Genomic DNA, 19,258 nt, shown 5'->3' with positions numbered 1-19,258 from the left:
CCAAATTATAAACTTTTAAAAAGAGATATAGTTTCAAAGAAGCAGACACACAGATAGAGAAAACAAACTAGTGGTTACCAGTGGGGAGGAGGAAGGGGGAAGGGGCAAGATAGGGGTAGGGGGTTAAGAGGTACAAGCTACTATTTATAAAATAAGCTATAAGGATATATTGCACAACACGGAAAATACAGCCAATATTTTATAATAACTATAAATAGAGTGTAACCTTTAAAAATTGTGAACTCACTATACTGTACCCCTGTAACTTATACAATACTGTACATTAACTAAACTTCAATTAAAAAAAGATATAGTTTTAAATCTCTTAAGTACTTACAGAAAAACTTCAAAATGAGCAATAAATTATTAAGTGAATACACTATGAGAGCTTTATATTTATATTATATAAAATAGCAATGCATGCAAACGGGGACTTCTAAAGTGCTTTCTTATGTACTCTTTTCCTTTCTGATGTACTCAATATTTTGTCTGTGATATAATTTGTATTACTTTTTAGCACAGAAAATCTTTTTTCACTGGCAAATTACTAATATAAACTCAGATGTGGACACGAATTCAGACCACGAAAGGATCAAAATGAACAAAATTTCTGTCCAATGAAAGTGAAACCTTCATCATGTAGACTGTTTCTTCCATTCACCAAGCAGAGATGCTACTGGGCACAAAAATAACTAATGCTGTCCTGAGCAACTGGAGAGTGGACATTCGTTCACTCCTTCTACACAGATTTATGCACATCTGTACTACTCTCAAACGATGAAGCTGCAAGGGAAAATTTAGAGGTCACTTAGTCCAGACCCTCATTTTACCTGCAAAGCTCTGAGGATTAGAGAGATCAAATGCCGTGAGCATGCTGAGTTTATTAGAGAGAGGGAAGCAGGTTCCTTTCCTCCCTGACCCTTGCTCTTTCTGCCTCACTGCCCTGGACCCTGAGAGGCGGCAAGAGCCCCCAGTCACATGGAGGCTGACTGGGAAGCAGGACCTCTAAGAAACGGAATGAAGCAATAATGACACGATAAAATGAGCTGTGCAGACAAGTACACAGGAACTGAGGGAAGTGGGGAAGGAGACTGGTTTAGGCTGAAATAGCTGGGGAAACCTTTCCGTCCTGGAGAAGGGGAGGCTCATGCTGGACGTTCACGGCAGGGCAGAATGTGGGAGTAAAGGCAGAGGGGTGAGGGAAGAATCTGAGCCAAGCCTGGTGGTCAGAAATAAACACGATATGCACAGGCAAAGGCTGAGACCTGGGGTGGACACCAGGTTATGTCCACACTCTCTACCACCCTCGGTCACCCTCTCACCCACGCCACCACCACCACCTCCCACATGCCTGTTACTTTGCCCTAAACACTACACAGATAAATTAGAAAACCCCAAAGGAGAACAATAACATGGTAACAGTACTAAGCATCAACAGCATTTACCAGGTACCAAGTGCTCTTCTAAGTGTCTTACATATATTGATTTATTTAATCCTCATGCTGATTATAATCCCCACTTTTCAGATGAAGAAACTGGGGCATTAAGTGACTTGACCAAGCTAGTAAGTGGCAGGGCTGGTATTCGTATCACAGGAAATACAAAATCCTGGGATATCCAACGATAACCGAACACACAGGCATAACAGGCCAAGTTTAAATAGCAGCTTCAGAAGAGCTTGGCACCCTGTTCCCTATCACATAGCCTTTATCCCTTCCTGTTCTCCTGATAATTCAGTCCCAATTGCTAAGGATTCTTAAGGCTGCTGTCACACCTCCAGGGCTACTTCCAAAAGCCCAGGAGAGCTGATCCAAGTGGCACCTCAGCAATCCAAACACAGTGGACATCTGAGACAAGCCCTTCTACAGAGAGATGGCTGCCATCTGGCAACTGAGAACGAATTTCAAAACCATCCTCCCTTTTTGTACAAAGTATCTGGCCATGGAGTTTGTTATCAGCAGAACCAGGATTAAAAACTGTGACCTTGGACTTCCCTGGTGGCGCAGTGGTTAAGAATCCGCCCGCCAATGCAGGGGACACGGATTCAAGTCCTGGCCTGGGAAGATTCCACATGCCGCGGTGCAACTAAGCCCATGTGCCACAACTACTGAGCCTGTGCTCTGCGAGCCACAACTACTGAAACCCGCGCACAGCAACGAAGACCCAACGCAGCCAAAAATAAAATAAATTTTTAAAAAAATTGTGACCTCTGTCTCTTCTCTCTCTCACCCTTATTAAGGCGTGTATTTGTATTTTTGGCAAAGCAGCCAAAGGGAAAACATCACAGGAGCCTTCTTGTAGGGTCTGAGGTAAAATGAGTAACAGCTGGATGGAAAGAGCAAAGAGAAAGTGAGTCATGGATACGGTGCTAAATCTATAAGCTTTTTCTCTGGCTTTCTTTGAAATGTTTTCTTTAAGCTCAGAGCTGGAGGCTTATATTTACACACGGCACAACTCCACCTGAGACTCCAGAGTTAGGCTCTCAGTAACATGGAAAGCTCATAACCTTTTGTTCAAATTGCAGCATCTGGACCTGCAGTACTTATGTCCCTTTTACAACAATGTAACCTTACATGAGGCAATTTAACTGCCAGGGCTTGACCAGGGAGATGTGGGTTAGGGGGACCTATCAGCGACTGGTTTCCTGAGACCCGACAACTTCCTGCAATGATGTGTGGCTCTGGGCACCACAAACTAAAAAGCCCTCCTTTGATTCTCAATCCCCATGGTTATATCTTACTTCCACCTATGGATTCTGGTCCTTCCAGCCGATTGCTGACACACTAGGAAGGGGAAACAGGCCCACTGACCGTAAGTCACAAGGGTACTTAAGTGTTTTGTGCTTGCTAGTGTTTCAGGCATGTTAAGTGTTGGACACTCTTCTTCCTTACTCCCTGGATGAATGAAAAACCACTGAGATCACTGCAGGGGTAGCAACAGACTAAAGTGAAATAAACTTTTTAAAATAAATAACAACTTGGAATACCCTTTTAAAAATAAAATTAAATGTCTTTGTATATTAAATGATATTTGTTACTGCTCGATTACAATTTAAATTGTAACATTCTAAAGGAAAAAAAATCCCTCTATATAAGGTGGAACTTATAAAAAAAAAGTCTGAACACAAAGCTTTCTGGAATTAAAAGGTAAAACTATATATATATATATTTTTTTAATTCTACAAAATACAGCAAGAGTATTAGAATAAAACCCTCTACATTTCTTAGGAGCCATGTGTACCAAGACTTATTTATAGTACCCTACATAAGGCTTGCATTCATGCCCACGGCTCTTTTATAATAAAATTTTCCTTCAAGTTCTCCTTTTGTTGTGAACTTGTTATTGCCTTCCCACTGGCTATACACAACCACACATGTCTTTCAAAAGCTAACTGAAGCACAGAGAAGTTGAACATGATTTATTCAAGGTCAACTCTCCAGTCAGTGGCAAAGCCATAAATACAGCCTCTCCACCGCAGAGCGTTCTGGGTGCTGGGCCACACTGCACCGTGAAGTTTTGACTCTTGATTGCTGTTTTCAAAATTCCCTTGGGTAGGGGCTTCCCTGGTGGCACAGTGGTTAAGACTCCACGCTTCCACTGCAGGGGGAATGTGTTCGATCCCTGGTCGGGGAACTAAGATCCTGTAAGCTGCGAGGCACGGCCAAAAAACAAAACAAAAAAAAACAGGGTGGACAGAATGAACAAAATAAGAAGATAAAAGCCAATCTAGGGCTTCCCTGGTGGCGCAGCGGTTGACGGTCCGCCTGCCGATGCAGGGGACACGGGTTCGTGCCCCGGTCCGGGAGGATCCCACATGCCGCGGAGCGGCTGGGCCCGTGAGCCATGGCCGCTGAGCCTGCGCGTCCGGAGCCTGTGCTCCGCAGCGGGAGAGGGCACAGCAGTGAGAGGCCCGTGTACCGCAAATTTAAAAAAAATTCCCTTGGGTATTTTACAGCGGCTCATGTTGACAAGCTAGAAGGAAGCAGCTTTTAACAAACTTCATTAACATTGCACAATTTCACATTCTTGGACCTATCACACATACCAATTCGTTTTTAACATAGGCATTTAAAACTCCCTTTAAGACACTGTACAATTGACTCAAATATATATGAATGGGACAGGATTTAGTAGCCTAAAGTATATCCTGTTTTCTTCCCATTAAATGCAGCTGAATCACAGTGCATGGTAAGCAGTTGGTGCAAAAAGAAATGCTCTGCAGTTAGGGCAGCACTCAACTGCACTAGACCCCGTCCTAGGATAAGAATCGCATGAACAGTGCCTGGCAAGGGTGAAAAGGCGGCTCTGGGAGTGCAACATGCATTGGCGGGGGGGGGGGGGGGGGGGACGACACATCACAAGTACTGAGCTGCACTGAGAAATGAGGGCACCAGAGCTATCGTAAAAAAAAACACTCACAAGCGTGTGCAGATTAAACAGATAACAAGAGGGATTTTTTTCTTTCTGTTTTATAAAAAGGGAGGTCATTCCTCTCGCTTTCAGGACCTTAAAAATTAAACCAGAGTAGCCAAGGGCTGGAAGGCTTTGAAGAGAGCCTCGAGCATACTTCAGGACCTTAAAACCGGGAGAAACCTAACCCCAGGGAGTTGTTTACTCTGCTTTCTGCTACCACACTCCAAGACAACTTGATCGAACAAACGGGCATTTTATTTTGCTGCTATACCTCTATCATGAAAAAGCTCATTTGCCATTTTATTTTTATCTAATCATGCTGGCTGTTTTTCGTCTGTCTCTCTCTCCCGTCTACCCCCATCCCACCTACACTGGCATTCTCTGTGGTCAAAGAATCTGTTTCAGTATTAGTGTTCAATATAACAAATGTCAAGTAAACACTCTACACACTTCCTGTGCTATTTAAAGCATCCGAAGCAATTATTTGCTCTAAAGTATTAAAGTGTAAATTTTCTTAGCTGTGCCAATTCTTATAGTAATAGCTGTCACAGAACCGTACTTAGAATACTCAAATGCAGCTTTTAAATCAGCTGCACTCTTAGGCTACATTTGCCAAGATTTTTCTAGTTTCCATATTTTTACAGCATGTTTTTGAGACAATGTACAAAACTGCAACAAAGTGTCATATGTAGCTCTTTTTTTCATATTTTAAGTTATTAGTAGGCACATTGGTATCTTTGAGCATAGATTTTTCTCTAAGCAAAAAGATGAGAGAGAGAAGATATAGACAGACACATATGCACACTTTAACCTCAATACCATACTGCTTTTTATTACAGGCCAAAATTGTGACCTTTGAAAAAAATCACATTTGGTAAAGCTCCAAATCATATAGTTAGTTCATAAAAGGGCCCCTAACATTAGTTCTGTAAAGAGTGCATGCTATATCTATACCTACAAACACATGCAACGCCAGAAAAAAATAATACAAGACATACATATATAAATGTGTATGTGCAAATGACTACATACAGATACACACATATGCCTTTATAAGCACTTTTATGTTCAACTAGATGTGATTATTTTTAATCTTTTAAATTCATTACATATTTTTGTAATGACATGGGAGTAACTTAAAAGTAACCTAGCTCTAAGCCCTTAATAGCTAAGAGTGCATTAAATTGCTACCTTCTCCTACAGAATTGCATGACCCTTGGAAAAAATTTCATGCAACAGGGTACCATTTGCAAACAAAAACCAAAAACCTCCTTTGCTTATTTTTTTTTTTTTTTTTTTTTTTTGCGGTACGTGGGCCTCTCACTGTTGTGGCCTCTCCCATTGCGGAGCACAGGCTCCGGATGCACAGGCTCAGCGGCCATGGCTCACGGGCCCAGCCGCTCCGCGGCATGTGGGATCTTCCCGGACCGGGGCACGAACCCGTGTCCCCTGCATCGGCAGGCGGACTCTCAACCACTGCGCCACCAGGGAAGCCCTGCTTATTTTTTTAATGTAGTTAATTATTAGAATGTACTTTTCAACTGATGAAAGAATTATATTATTCCCACCAGGCCCGAACCCATTTTGATTTTTACATATTGTACAAGGTATTTACTACTTGCTGAAAGACAGCATTCAAGCATTAGGGGACAACAAGGTTACACTATCTTAACATGTTCTACTCAATGGCTTCTGATTGTGTTATGAAGTGCCTGCACATTGGTTACCAAAAACGTTTCGCTATTTTAAGAGTCACACTATCAAGGAACCACATGTCTGTATGGCTAATATTTGTGACTTATAACCTGACAAGCTTTTTAGAGATGTGTCAGCCCAAGTCACATTAAATCACCCCCTCAGATGGTCTGTTTCTTAGCATCCCTCCAGAGCACGCCTTGCTTGAGAGGGGATGCGTCCTTCGAGAGCACCAAAGAAACTATCACCCCACCACAAAATCCCCCATACCAGTCATGGCATTTAGGCCTGCACATCACAGCAGAGGACACTCTCCCTGACCTTTTGACGCAGATCTGACTCAGTTCCTCTTCATGCCCCACAATGGCGAGAAAAAGGAGGGATGACCGAGAGATGAGATGGCCGAGCAGCGAGGAGAGACGAGAAAAAGGAGGGAAAACAAAATGAGCATCTGGCTGGGATACGTTTTTGTGCACTTTTGTTAAAAATGTTTTCAAACATCATTTTTCTTTAGTGGTTACTTCTGAGGTGGGAAGAAAGGTGATGTGATGGGGGAGGACCCCACAGAGAGGACATCGAATTCGTGGTAATTATGAAATCTGGGTGGAGAGTTAGTTGAGTGCTCACTGAATCCTTATTCTTTATAGTTTATCTTGGTTTGCAACTATGCTTTTGTATATAGCTCACATTCATGAAAGCAATCTTGCAAGTCTCACGATGACATGGGTGGTAAGCGATAAAGTATAATTAGTTAAGAGCATAGGGTGTGAAGTTAAAATGGTATGAGTTGAATCCCAATCCTCCCAGTTACTAGTTGTGTGACCTTGGGCAAGCTACTAACCCAGTTACCTTATCTGTTGAGTGGAGATAATAACTACCAACTAGGTTTACTGTGAAGATTAAGTGATCAGCACAGTGGCTGACATACCCTAAATCCTCAATATGCCAGCTAGCCATTACTATTATTAAAAGGATAGGTTCTCTGCACAATGACCTTTCTTTAGTGTGTGTGCTGTTTCTTTTGTTTGGGATCATGAATCTGGTAAATCAATATTCGCCAACCAAATGATTTATTGAATAAAGATATCAACAATCAAATGCAGTTTTTTAAACTGAAAGGCCATATACTGTTGTCCAGAAGATGCCGAAATGAATGAGAGAAACAAATTTAACACTCCCACAAGCAAAGTGTGAAGAACTTGAGTATCCAGGCACCCTTTCCGGGGAGTCTAATTAATATCAGCAATGTCAGCTGTCTCGTATAAGAGAACATCAATCCAGCACTAACTTTAAAGTCTAAAGACATCTACCATTCAGGACTTCCCTGGCGGTCCAGTGGTTAAGACTCTGTGCTCCCAGTGCAGGGGGCAGGGGTTCGATCCCTGGTCAGGGAACTAAGATCCCACATGCCACATGGTACGGCCCAAAAAAAAAAAAAAAAAAAAAGGACATCTACCGTTCGCCCTTATGAGTATTCAGAGTGCACAAAATATGTTAAATCCTAATATCTTACATTAGCAAATAATAATTAGCAAAATCCATGTGTATCTTTTTAAAAGCTATCCCGGGCTTCCTTGGTGGCGCAGTGGTTAAGAATCCACCTGCCAATGCAGAGGACACGGGTTCGAGTCCCGGTCTGAGAAGATCCCACATGCCACGGAGCAACTAAGCCCCTGCGCCACAACTACTGAGCCCGCACTCTAGAGCCCGTGCTCCACGACAAGAGAAGCCACCACAGTGAGAAGCCCACGCACGGCAACGAAGAGCAGCCCCCGCTCACTGCAACTAGGGAACGCCTGTGCACAGCAATGAAGACCCAACACAGCCAAAAATAAAATTTAAAAATAAATAAATAAAAATAAATAAAAGCTATTCCCCCAATAATATTGAAAAGGAAATCAAAGATTAATTTGTTTGAAGCCACAGGCCACAATTTATTCAACTTTATTGTTCCCTCTGGGCATTCATAGGTTTGCAAGAAATGAACAAAATGAAGTTGAATGTAAATTCAGGAGGTTGGACAGAAGGATGTGTAGGGTCTCTTAAACATCATGAATGACAAACTGCCCAAATGATCAAACTATTAAATTCTGAGTTTCATGAATGACAAAGTACCTCAATAATCAAACTATCATCAACTTTAGTTGATCTTCATAGCTAAACTCAAGAATTAGCTGCTACGTTAATAATGACATTTATCGAAGATATTCCTCCTTCCTTAATTTCAATTTATGTGAGCATGGTCAATCCACAGCTCTTAATTTCAGTATTTAATTCTATTATCACAGTATTAAGAGTATGCCTAGGCTCTAAGTGTCCGGAAGCATAAACTGGTAACTCTGAGAGATACATATGTTTCGGAGCCAAAGGAAGAAAATTAAGACACTTCCTTTTTTTTTTTCCTCTCTTAATAATTCTTAAATCTCCCTTTGGTGTATTTATTGAGCATTAGTTGTTATTTAATACAGTGGCTCTCCCAGGAGAAAGAAAATCAACGAAAAAATAAGACTTTTCCAGGGATAAAGAGAGAGAGTTGCAATAGAGAAATACCAGAGGGGAATAATCTTTTATATAGCAATTAGAACCTTATAAATAGAAAATATACTTTTAAAGTCATAGCATCGGTTTAGAACTGGCCAAAACTGAACATATTTGGAAAGTTACTGATTACTGGTGAAAACAAAGGAAAATCCAAACTGAAGGATTAAATTTCTCTCAAAATCAGTCACTTGCATGTCTGTACCTCTGTCATAAAGTGTTTATGAGTTTGATATATATTCCAGGCATACGTCTCCTTCCAGAGAGCAGAAACTCCTAACCGTCCATATTCCAAACTGAAACAGATCCATCAGCATTTCACCTAAGAACAGTTCCTAAAAGCTATTAGCAAAGGCTATTCATAGACAGAGAATCAAAAGACGTAAAGATTTTCAAGTCAAAATGTAATGCTTGGGCTTCCCTGGTGGCGCAGTGGTTGAGAGTCCGCCTGCCGATGCAGGGGACGTGGATTCGTGCCCGGGTCTGGGAGGATCCCACATGCCGCGGAGCGGCTGGGCCCGTGAGCCATGGCCGCTGAGCCTGTGCATCCGGAGCCTGTGCTCCACAACGGGAGAGGCCACAACAGTGAGAGGCCCGCGTACCGCAAAAAAAAAAAAAAAAAAAAAAAAAAAAAAAATGTAATGCTCTTTAAGTTTCTGAAGCACATGCTTAGAGAAAACTTTCACTAAACAGAAAAGCAACAGCAAGACCATTATCCCTTCACAGAAACCAGCAAATAAAGAATGTATGCACACAACACCTGGATTTGCTTTCCTGTTTCTTTGCCAGTGACTTTTATACATATATATATATATATATATATATGATTAGCTAACTGTCAAACAAACATTCAGAGCACTGAATGACATGCAGTCACACAGATATACTCTCACACAAAAGAGAGCAAGGCTGATGCTATTTCAGTATCATGAAATATTTTCCTAACCATGCACAGATGGAAGTACAGACTTTTCTGCCAACCGCCTGGTTCAGAAACTTTGCTCTATTTTTAATTATTTGGTTCAGAGGACCCATTTGTGATTAACTTCTGTGTTGGATGGCACAGCAAATAAAGTTCCTGACCCACAGCAAAGAACACTGAGAGAAGCTTAATTACTTTTAAACAGCAAGTGTAATATTGTAAACCATGTGTAGGGACAACTAATTTGTCAAAGACCTGTTGATGGTTCCTGCAGTTTGAAGCTGTGGAGTGTATCAGTAAAACAAAAATCCAGGAGGTCTTAAGGAAGTGACACCAAAATGAAGTGGGTTTTTTCCTCCTCTTTTTTTTTAAATTGAGGTATCACTGACATAAAACATTACATTAGCTTCAGGTGTACAACATCATGGTTCAAGATTTGTACACACTGTGAAATGATCACATTAAGTGTAGTTACCATCTCCTAGTGACGTTCTTAATAATAAAGAAATGTTGGTCTTTGAGAAACAACAATGGAGTGAGAAATGGAGAGTAAAGAATTAATAGTGTCGCAAGGACTAATCTTATTAGCACTAAAAGTTTCACTTTTGACTGGGATCGGAGAATGGAATGCCAAAGCTTTACGCACAGGAAATAGACTCAGATGCAAAGAGAAGTTGGTCAGGAAACTCAAACCATAGAATTCAGAATCACACACTACAATTGCTGAGCAGATAAAATCCCAGAAGAGAAGCAGAAAGAGAAGCAGTGGTCTAGCAATAAGGCAGAAAAGACAGTCAAGGTAAGAATGGAGCAGGTTGGAACTGTTTTATATTTTTAAGCTCTGTGTTACTTTTTAAAAGCTGTTTCCAAACAGAAAACAGTAAACCCAAGTATCAAATCAGTATAAATACAAAAAGGAAATAAAATATAAGGCATCCAGGTAAGAACCCTGAAGGTAGAATAGAGCTAAAACCTAAAAGACATTTATTCCTAGAGAAGTTTTCTTTTGATCAATTTCCCTAAAATTTAAGTCTTTGATGTACCTGGAAAACCTCAGATTCTACTGAACAATAGGTCACAGAGAGCCAAAATGTTTCAGGAGTAATAGTTTGCAAATGAGTCCAAGATCAATGCCAGAATGAGATGGGAATTGAAAAAACTCAACAACAAGCACCTAATTTCTTCTTGAGAAGTGTACAAATGGAGAATAACAGAATACCCTTGGCAGGGGGATTCTGAAGTCCAGCTTCTTAAACCACTATCACTGGCTACTAGCTTTTGGCTGGGTTGGTTGACATGGCAAGACCGTTAGAAGGACACAGACAGAGTTGTGGGCAATTATGAAAGTTCAATAATTGGAAGCAATTCAGGGAGCCATCATGTGGAGGAAAAAAAAGTGATCTGTTCCAGAAAGTCCAAAATAAAGTTGACTCCTACTATACATATTCATATTCTTCCTTCTCTACTATGCAAATCAGTGAAGTATATGCATGGGTATGTGTGTTGGCAAGAGACTAGAATATTTTTTAAAAACAGAATTAGAAAAAAAGCACATCTACGACTGAATTATTGATAGTTGCAAACGGTTTCATAACACCAATGTAGTATGATTACTATGGGCCACAGGCCATGGCTTAGAAATGGTTTTTATTTCATTTAGAAATGTTTCTATTTGCTATAACAATAGCCACTGTGCTGGGATGGGATTTGACCTGTGTCTTTGTCCATAAAACAATCCTATAAAATATGTAAACATGAATTCAATTTTCTTTAAGTCAAGAAAAACAAAACTATGGTTGTCAGAACAAGAACGGCTTTCTGTGGGATATTCTAGTTAAATGAAAGCTATTCAACCTGAATCAATTGCTGTATCCATTCTCCAATACACAGCAGATTTATATTTCACAAGGTTTTTGACACAGAACAAAATGTTACTGAAATACCTCTTCCATTCCTTTTGTCCTACATAACATTCCAGGGGCTGAACTCCCAACATGGGGCATATATTTGTCAGCTTCTGTTTGCACTGGTTCTATTCTAGTTTGTCTTTGTTGCAAATTTTCCGTGTTGACCCTTTCCTGGCAAAACATTAATATAGACTTTTGGTTGTGTTGCAACTTGCAATAAAAAAAAAAAAAAAACACTTACATTTTTATTCTGCACCATCTTTAAGCACCTGTAACTATTAAAAACAGGCCCTGCTGTTTACACCAATGACAGAACTTTTTTTATATACATCTGCTTATATAAACACTAGAAATTCAGGGAGAAAATTATTGCGATCCAACAATCCACACATTCCTACGCAAAACCAATCACTTGAGGATTTAAAAGCTAGATCTGTGGCGAGAGACAGGCTAGAACTAGCAGGAACAAGTCTGTACAAGATGAATTCATCCTCCACTGCCTCTCCGCTCCAGGTCATCCCAGGACTAGGCTTGTGGGAAAATGCCAAGATGGAAAGAATGGGTTGGTGCCTGTTTTCTAGCATATCTGTGTAAAAGACTCAACAAGAGCTCAGAGCGAGCTGCTGCTCTGAAAGGGACAAAAGGTGTGGCGCTGCAGCATGGTCCTGGCCATTGAATGCCTAAGCCTAAGGCAGCTCAAACTCGGTCAGAAACGGATTTCAGACAGTGGGGAGCTACAACACTGGATCTCAGGGATGATGTCCAAGAGGTGGTCTCTGAAGCTGGGTGTCATCCTTTAGGGTGGCCCAGAATTAAATGGTGACGCATTATGCCTCCTGGCGAGTTCATATATACTTTGAACGGCACAGACACCAAGTCCCGTGGACTTCCACCGAAGATCTTGGGGCAAGGAGAGACGTCCACCAGCGCTCTCTGTGACCTGTTAGAGAGAAACATTCTTAGCTACTCCGTCACCAAGCAAAACTCCCCAGCTAGGCTATAGCGCCTTGACTCCTAGGAAAAAGCTGTAAAGAGATTGCCGGGAGGAGGCCTACAAGAGAGATGGCCTTTGTCTGGTTTGCAGAATCACTGAGGAGGACTCCACATATAAAATCTAGCTTCCGTAAGCCTCAAAGAGAATCAGATTCCAAGTATTTCTGAAACCAACAGCACGGTCGTCAGCACCAGTTACTTCTGCAGAGACAGAAAAGGCTTCATAACAGTTATTATACGTGCTTCTGGCATCAAGAGATGGATGGTGATTTCTACTAAAAGATTAACTGCTAGATGTCCTAGGACAGCAGATACTCATCATGAAAGCAACTCAGTGTCTCGCACTGGCTCTCTCCAGACCAGGAGGCATACCTCTGATTCACAGGGGGCTGCGTGAGCTTCCTCTACCCTCTTTTGTAGCATCCAGCAGAAAGACAGGAGGGACCTACCCATATGGAAGTGACCTGACTGTAATGCCTTCCCATCCACATAGGAAAGAACTTCCCAGAGAAGATGGCATCAGTTTTCAAGATTCCATGGATGAGATCAATACAATTTCCTGATGTTTTTAACTTTGCTGACACTGGTGCCTTAAAGGAAATATAGCTCGAGAAGCTTAACTTTAAAGGTGTAGTGGCTGCAGAAGAAAAAACACTCTCTACCCATCCGTCAAGTTCAAGCTTAGGCACTACAAAAACTAACGTCAAAATTTATAAGAGGGAATGGTGTACATTCAAGGGGCTGTACTCTTGTCTTTCTCCATCTTCCCAGCTCCATCTCAAAACTGCTCTATTAGGCCCCTTGGATGAAGCCAAGTTCTGTCTTTTCAGTCTACAGATTCAGAGTCACAACTGCATAAGGCCTGGGGGATCTCGGCTTCAGAAGGTGATGGAGAAAGCACTGAACTTCATGCAGGTTGCAAGGCCCAGGTGACAGCACAAGCCATGTGTGTTTTAGCCCTGAAACCTAGCAAATCTGTCAACCTCTTAGGTTTTGTTTCCTCCTCTAGAAAAGGAAGAGGACACTCTCTGCTCTAGGGAATCATTAGGACTCCCCAGGGCAACCAGTCATACGAGGCACTCTGACTCCTGTGATATGCTATTATCAGCTGAGATGGACCCATGACACACTAGCCACTGCACACGGTCCAGATGACTGTGGTCCTTAGGGCTATGTTTACTAAATTGGAGGCCCAGACTGCAAAACACCACCAAGAGAAAAGGGTAGTTGTGACTAGTCCTATAAAAGAAACAGGAAAACACAGGACTTCCATCCCAGTGAAGTCTTTGAAGACCCTGCACATTTAAAATGGAAAAGTTTAAAAAATTTTTTTAAGGAAATCGTTTCCTGAGACTTCAGGGTAAAGAGTAAAAAGTGCAGCATTTAGAGAAAGAAACTCCGAGATTAGTCAGGTCATTGAATGTTCTCTGCACAGCAGAATAGCAAACAGCTAGTGTTTGTTCATTTTCATAGATTAATAACCCTCTCTCCAGGGCTTAAAGATGATATGAACTGTGACTTCCAGAGTTTTGTTTGGAGAAGGCTCAATACTCCTGGGTAAGACCCATGTTTCAAGGACACATGCAAAAATATTTCTTCATTTCACATTGCTTCTTACTCACATTGGCCTATTCTAATCTCTAGGATGACCAAAATGGATCTAAATCTTGCTGGGAGGGAAAAAAAAAAAGAAAAAGTAGTCTTCCCCCTGGTTTATACAGATTGTTAAAACAGTCCTGTTCATTTGGATGACTCTGAGATGGAAAAAAATATATAACCTGTTCCTTCTGAAGAGTACAGCGAGGTACAAAGGGTTACAGAGGCTTCAGCAGAACAGGAAAGCCCAAGTAAAACACCAAAATTCGGGCTTAGATGCTATCACTGTATTTCTTTCAAATGCAACAGAAAACAAGGTTTTATGGAAGAAGATTTCTAAATAAAAACTAGATAATCTTTTCTCCTGTCAACAAATAATAGGTAACTTGTCTTATGGGCCTACGACCACTTACAAAAGGAACAAAACTGCTAATCTTATGAAAAGTGTCAGATCAGGCACCAGAGCCAGCAGCCAAAGAGAAACATTCTTTTCCCAGCTCCTTATAAAAAGACTGTCTTCCCAAAAAAGCCACAACTTGGGGTCATACTTCTCAATGGTCTGGATTACAGCACGGAGCCTTGAAAAGGGGAAGAACAATCAAAACAAAATTCATCCAGAGTCCTTTCTGCCCCCATTTGGAACTTGCCAGAACAGAGCGAGGTAGAAAGGGCTTTGGGGCGCTGCAGTGGACAATGGGCCCAGGCCTCGGTTCTAATGTCAGACCCTTTTCCATACCTGTCAGAACCTCCATCAGAAGCATGCAGACCCTCACGTCAGTGATCACCAATGAACACCCTCTCCCTGGAAATGGTATTTTCACCCACCACCAACAGGGCAACTTCTAGACGAACTCATGTGCAAGAGAGAGGAGGTTGTCCCCACCAACTCAAAGGGGCAGGGACACCACGGTCAGACCCCACCAGCCCCATTCCTCCTGGGCGGGGTCACGCAGAGGAGGGTTTCAGGGCTCCCTGGTCCATGGCGTGCTTTACCTCCACTTGACCAACCTTGCTTAAGACTCCAGAACTACTCTCTTCCAGATAAAATGATCTCCTTGGGAAAATTATCCCACCAAGAACTTTCACCTGAATCAGAGAGCAGGGTCACAAGAGCACATGAGGGAGACTGATCAAAGCAGAGAACAGGTGTTTAGGAGGTGAACCTCAAATCCACTCATTCATCCCACAGGTTAGCGATGTTTCTAAGAATCCTCACATCATCGAAATCCAACAGGAATTTTTTCATTGCAAAGAAAGACAGTTTTAGACATTCAAAAACACGGTAATTTTGTTTCCTGTGTTGAAGTTCAATGATAATAGTGTTTGGTGTGGTTATAAGTGTAGTGCTATAAAATTTAAATATCACTGAGCAAATCCAGCAATCTATTCCGTATAGCTTTTGTTCCAGAAAATTCGTCACTAGGCTTTTCTTTCTCCTGAGCAGAGCCCTTTTATAAATTTTGGTCACCTTTATCACTCATTCTTTGATGCACAAAGGTATTCAACAGATGCCATAGCTTTTTCCACCACTGTGGTCCACTAGGCCCCAGGGCTGGCTCCAGACCACACCTGTAAGTCATGGTCTATATAAAGAGATGGAATTGCATCCAATTTGCATCATACAAACCCACACCGTAGGGGAAATGCTTACATTGATTGCAGCCCTACTGGATGCCAAATGCCAAGAATGGTTGGTGGGGGGAGGGGGGAAACAGTCCTCGCTGTCCCTGCTGTCACTGAGCTGGGAAAAGAGGTGCAAAATGTTACAACACGAGAAGAACAGCAGGGGGCTCTGGGAATCCCCGACAGGCAGCACAGGACTAGTCCCTCGGCTGCCCGAGGAAAGGACTCTAAACCAAGATTCAAAGTTAGCCACACAGATAGAGGTGGGTAGTTGGATGTCAAGGACGGGGAACAGCACGACTAAAAGCTGGAACATAATAAGAAAGGACAGGGCACTTTGAAAGAGGAAATGCTAAATGACTGAAGCAAAGAAGGGGCAACAGATGAGTGACAGTGCCGGGGAGATAAGCAAGGGACCCCAAAGCTGCTGGGCCAGGTTAAGGATTCAGAACTTCAATGAAAAACCAAGGAGGTGAAACAGAGATGCAGACAGATGTCTAAGAGTAAGAAATGTTCACTTTGGCCTCGGAGAGGAAAACGGGTTGGACCAGAACAAGTGCACATTGAGAAAGGCCATTGAGGAGGGACAGCACATCCTAAACCACTGCAACCCAGCAGGGCCACTGGTCCCAGTTCAGGTCTGGAGACCAGACTCCCCCAGAGCTCCATACCGGGGAAACTGCCCCTGCCCTCCTGCCCGCAGAGCTCTCTCCAGGGAAGAGCTACAACAGCAAGGGAAGCTGGGCAGCAGTGGGCCCCTCAGTCTAACCTGGATGAAAATCAAACCCGCGAAGCTCACTCCTCAGCAGGTGGCCTGTCGGACTAAGTGAGCAGAAGGTGTGAAGAGCCCAACCCAGGATCCTCGAAGAAGGGTTCAACCTCGCCAAGCCTGGAACTCCTATCTCTCCAGGCCCACGGGAGGGAGGCTGCCAGGCCTCCAGCACGGCCCCCACGGCAGGGTTCCCCGAGAGAAACGGGGGTCAGCAACACAGGGCGGAGAGCCCCAAAGGTGGGCAGAGGAGACGAGACATCTAGGAGACTGGCCCAGGATGGATCAAGGTCAAGGAGTGAGGAACAGGTGGGAAGGAAAGTAGAAAGGGGCCCTCGGCAGTAGAAAAGTACTAGGGTTTCAACAAGGAGCGGTTCCCTGGTGTTCAACAGGGGAGCGGTGAGCAGTTGAGAATGAGGACTATTCCAGCCAAGCCGAGCAGCTGGCCGGCCAGGTACAGAATGTGAGCTGCAGTCATCTCCCTTCTTCCTTCCAGGCTGGCCCTGGGTATGATCACAGAAGAAAAGAGACATCATAGAAAATCTTGGACTTTCATACAACAAAAAGTCAGAGAATCCAAATGAAAAACAATCGGACTGGGGAAACAGCTGCAGTACATATGACTTTAAGAAAGATCAATTTCTAGAGCACACAAAGAGCTCATAGGCACAGATGAGAAATTATCAAGACTCCCCGTTTGCTAATTATATAAAAGAAAATCAGTAAGTAAACACAGATGGAAATGTTCTGCGACTGAGAGGGATCAAAGGAATGCAAATTTTAAAACCAAGAAGCCTATTAAATTAGCCAAAAAAGAGTAAGTCCCATAATTAATCAGGTTGAAGCAAGACATAGTCGTATATCATCAGTAACAATGTAAATGTTGTCTTTTACAAAGCAGTTCAGAGCAAGGCCCCTCCGTCTAGGAATAAGCCATCTGATGTGACTGCATCCTAAGAAAATACTTAAGTGTACAAAGGTAATCACTGCAGTTTTATAATAGTAAACAATTAGAACCAACTCGAATGTCCACAAATAATACAAAACCTAAATTAAGAGAAAACAACTTGATGGTATATTATATAACCTTTGCAAAGGATAACTGTCCAGTCTAGGTTGCAAACCAGAATGTTTATGCTAAATAGAAAAGGCACAAGTGAAAAAAGATATATGTTAAATTGTCAAGAACTAAAAGACAACACCTAATAGTGACTTATGGACTGGGATGGTGGAATCAAAGGGAACTTTTGCTTTCATTGGTTTTCTCTTATTGTAGTAAAGTATAGACAACAGATGTTTAAAATGTAATATTTCTATCCATTGCACAGCAACTAACACCCTCTTCTGTGGAGCAGGTGGACCTTCAGTAGAACATCACACCCAAAACAGGGAAGGCGGTCCAGGCCCTCCCAAGTTTCAATGGTCCGTCTGGAATTCAAACCTGCCCACGAAGGACTGTGAAGGGCTCCTCCTACCCTGAGTACCCCCAAAGATACAACTCTTTCCTTAGTTCTTGTTTTTTTTTTTCCAGCCCTTAAATTCTATACTTTTCTCTCCTTTCTTTTCTTTAAATTATGTACTGAGATCCTACCACAGGCAATATACAGTGAATGCTCATTTGATCCTTCCAGCAATCCTGTAAGATAGACCTTGTCATCATCCCCATTTTACAGATGAGAAAACTGAGGATCAGAGATTTAAGAAATGTGGCCTGGGACACACAGCTAAGGAGCCAGGGCTAGAATTCAAACCTTAACCTCCCTGTCTTCAAAGCCCTCACTTTTAACACCCCTATTGCCTCTTCCCTTCCTCTCTGCCTATGAAACAAACAAAACAACAAGACGAAACACTCTTAAATGTCACCTCTTCTATTTGCACTGGCTGCCGAAAAACACTATTCAATGAGTCAAGAGACATCAGTATGAACGGTTTACAAATGAACCAACAGGACCAAGTAATGCTATGCACACTAACTGGGAAAGTTGATGCAGAAGAAAAAACGAATTACCTCGAGCCTCAAATCTGCACCTGCAGGTAAAACCAAATGACATCCAAAGGATTTCTACTTGTAAATTAAAAGCAGAATGTGACCCTCGATGCTACTGCAAAGAGCTGAGCTTCTGCGCTCTCCTTACAAAAAATTATTCCATAATTAGCAGAAAGATTCCTTCCAGTTATAACACAGCCACTCCAGAAATGGATGTTGTTTGGGGCGTGGTAGCAAGAAGAGCAAAAAGGAGCCGAGGAAGCGGTAAGGTACGAAATTAATAGAGATGGGGTGATAAATGATTTTAGGCACCCCTTACGACTTACTTTATAAATAATGACACGATAATAGCTGAAAATGTAAATTCTAATTAGATACAAAACCGAAGAAAGTCAAACAACAGCTAATGATGTTTGACAGAGCAAAGGTCTCTGGGGGAGGGTGGGGGCAACCGAGAGAAAGAATTACAATAAAATCTATTCATGGGACTGTGCCGTGTTAGAGATAGAAGAGGCCCGAGCGATCACTTCTTTCACCCGCTTTCTAATGGGGAAACTGAGGCCCAGCAAGGTAGAGTGGGTGGGCCATCTCACCTTGCAGCAGGGCAGTTAAAAGAAATTCGGTCTCCCCAAAAACCGCCCAACAGCTTTCTACCACACCCCCACTCATGCTGTGGTGTCCTGGAAAGCTACTCCATTTGAAATCTTATTTTGAAAAAATGGATTAAACATTCTATGAATATTAAATTCCTTTTTAATAATTTTCGAATGCACAGGGGCACACTGAAAAAAAGAAGCCTGGTTTTTATTTCTTTT

At 42.2% G+C, this 19,258-nt stretch overlaps 1 protein-coding gene across 2 annotated transcripts in view; it reads right to left on the bottom strand.

Annotated features, from left to right (window-relative positions):
• The window catches only part of ATXN1 (ataxin 1), a 517,157-nt gene that overhangs the window by 360,095 nt on the left and 137,804 nt on the right, over positions 1–19,258 (bottom strand). The gene's annotated exons all lie outside the window — the stretch shown is intronic.

This window comes from Globicephala melas, chromosome 11 (assembly GCF_963455315.2).
Source record: "Globicephala melas chromosome 11, mGloMel1.2, whole genome shotgun sequence".
NCBI classification, from domain to species: Eukaryota; Metazoa; Chordata; class Mammalia; order Artiodactyla; family Delphinidae; genus Globicephala; species Globicephala melas.
Note: the sequence above shows the minus strand (reverse complement) of the source record. Positions and strands in the feature narration are given on the sequence as shown.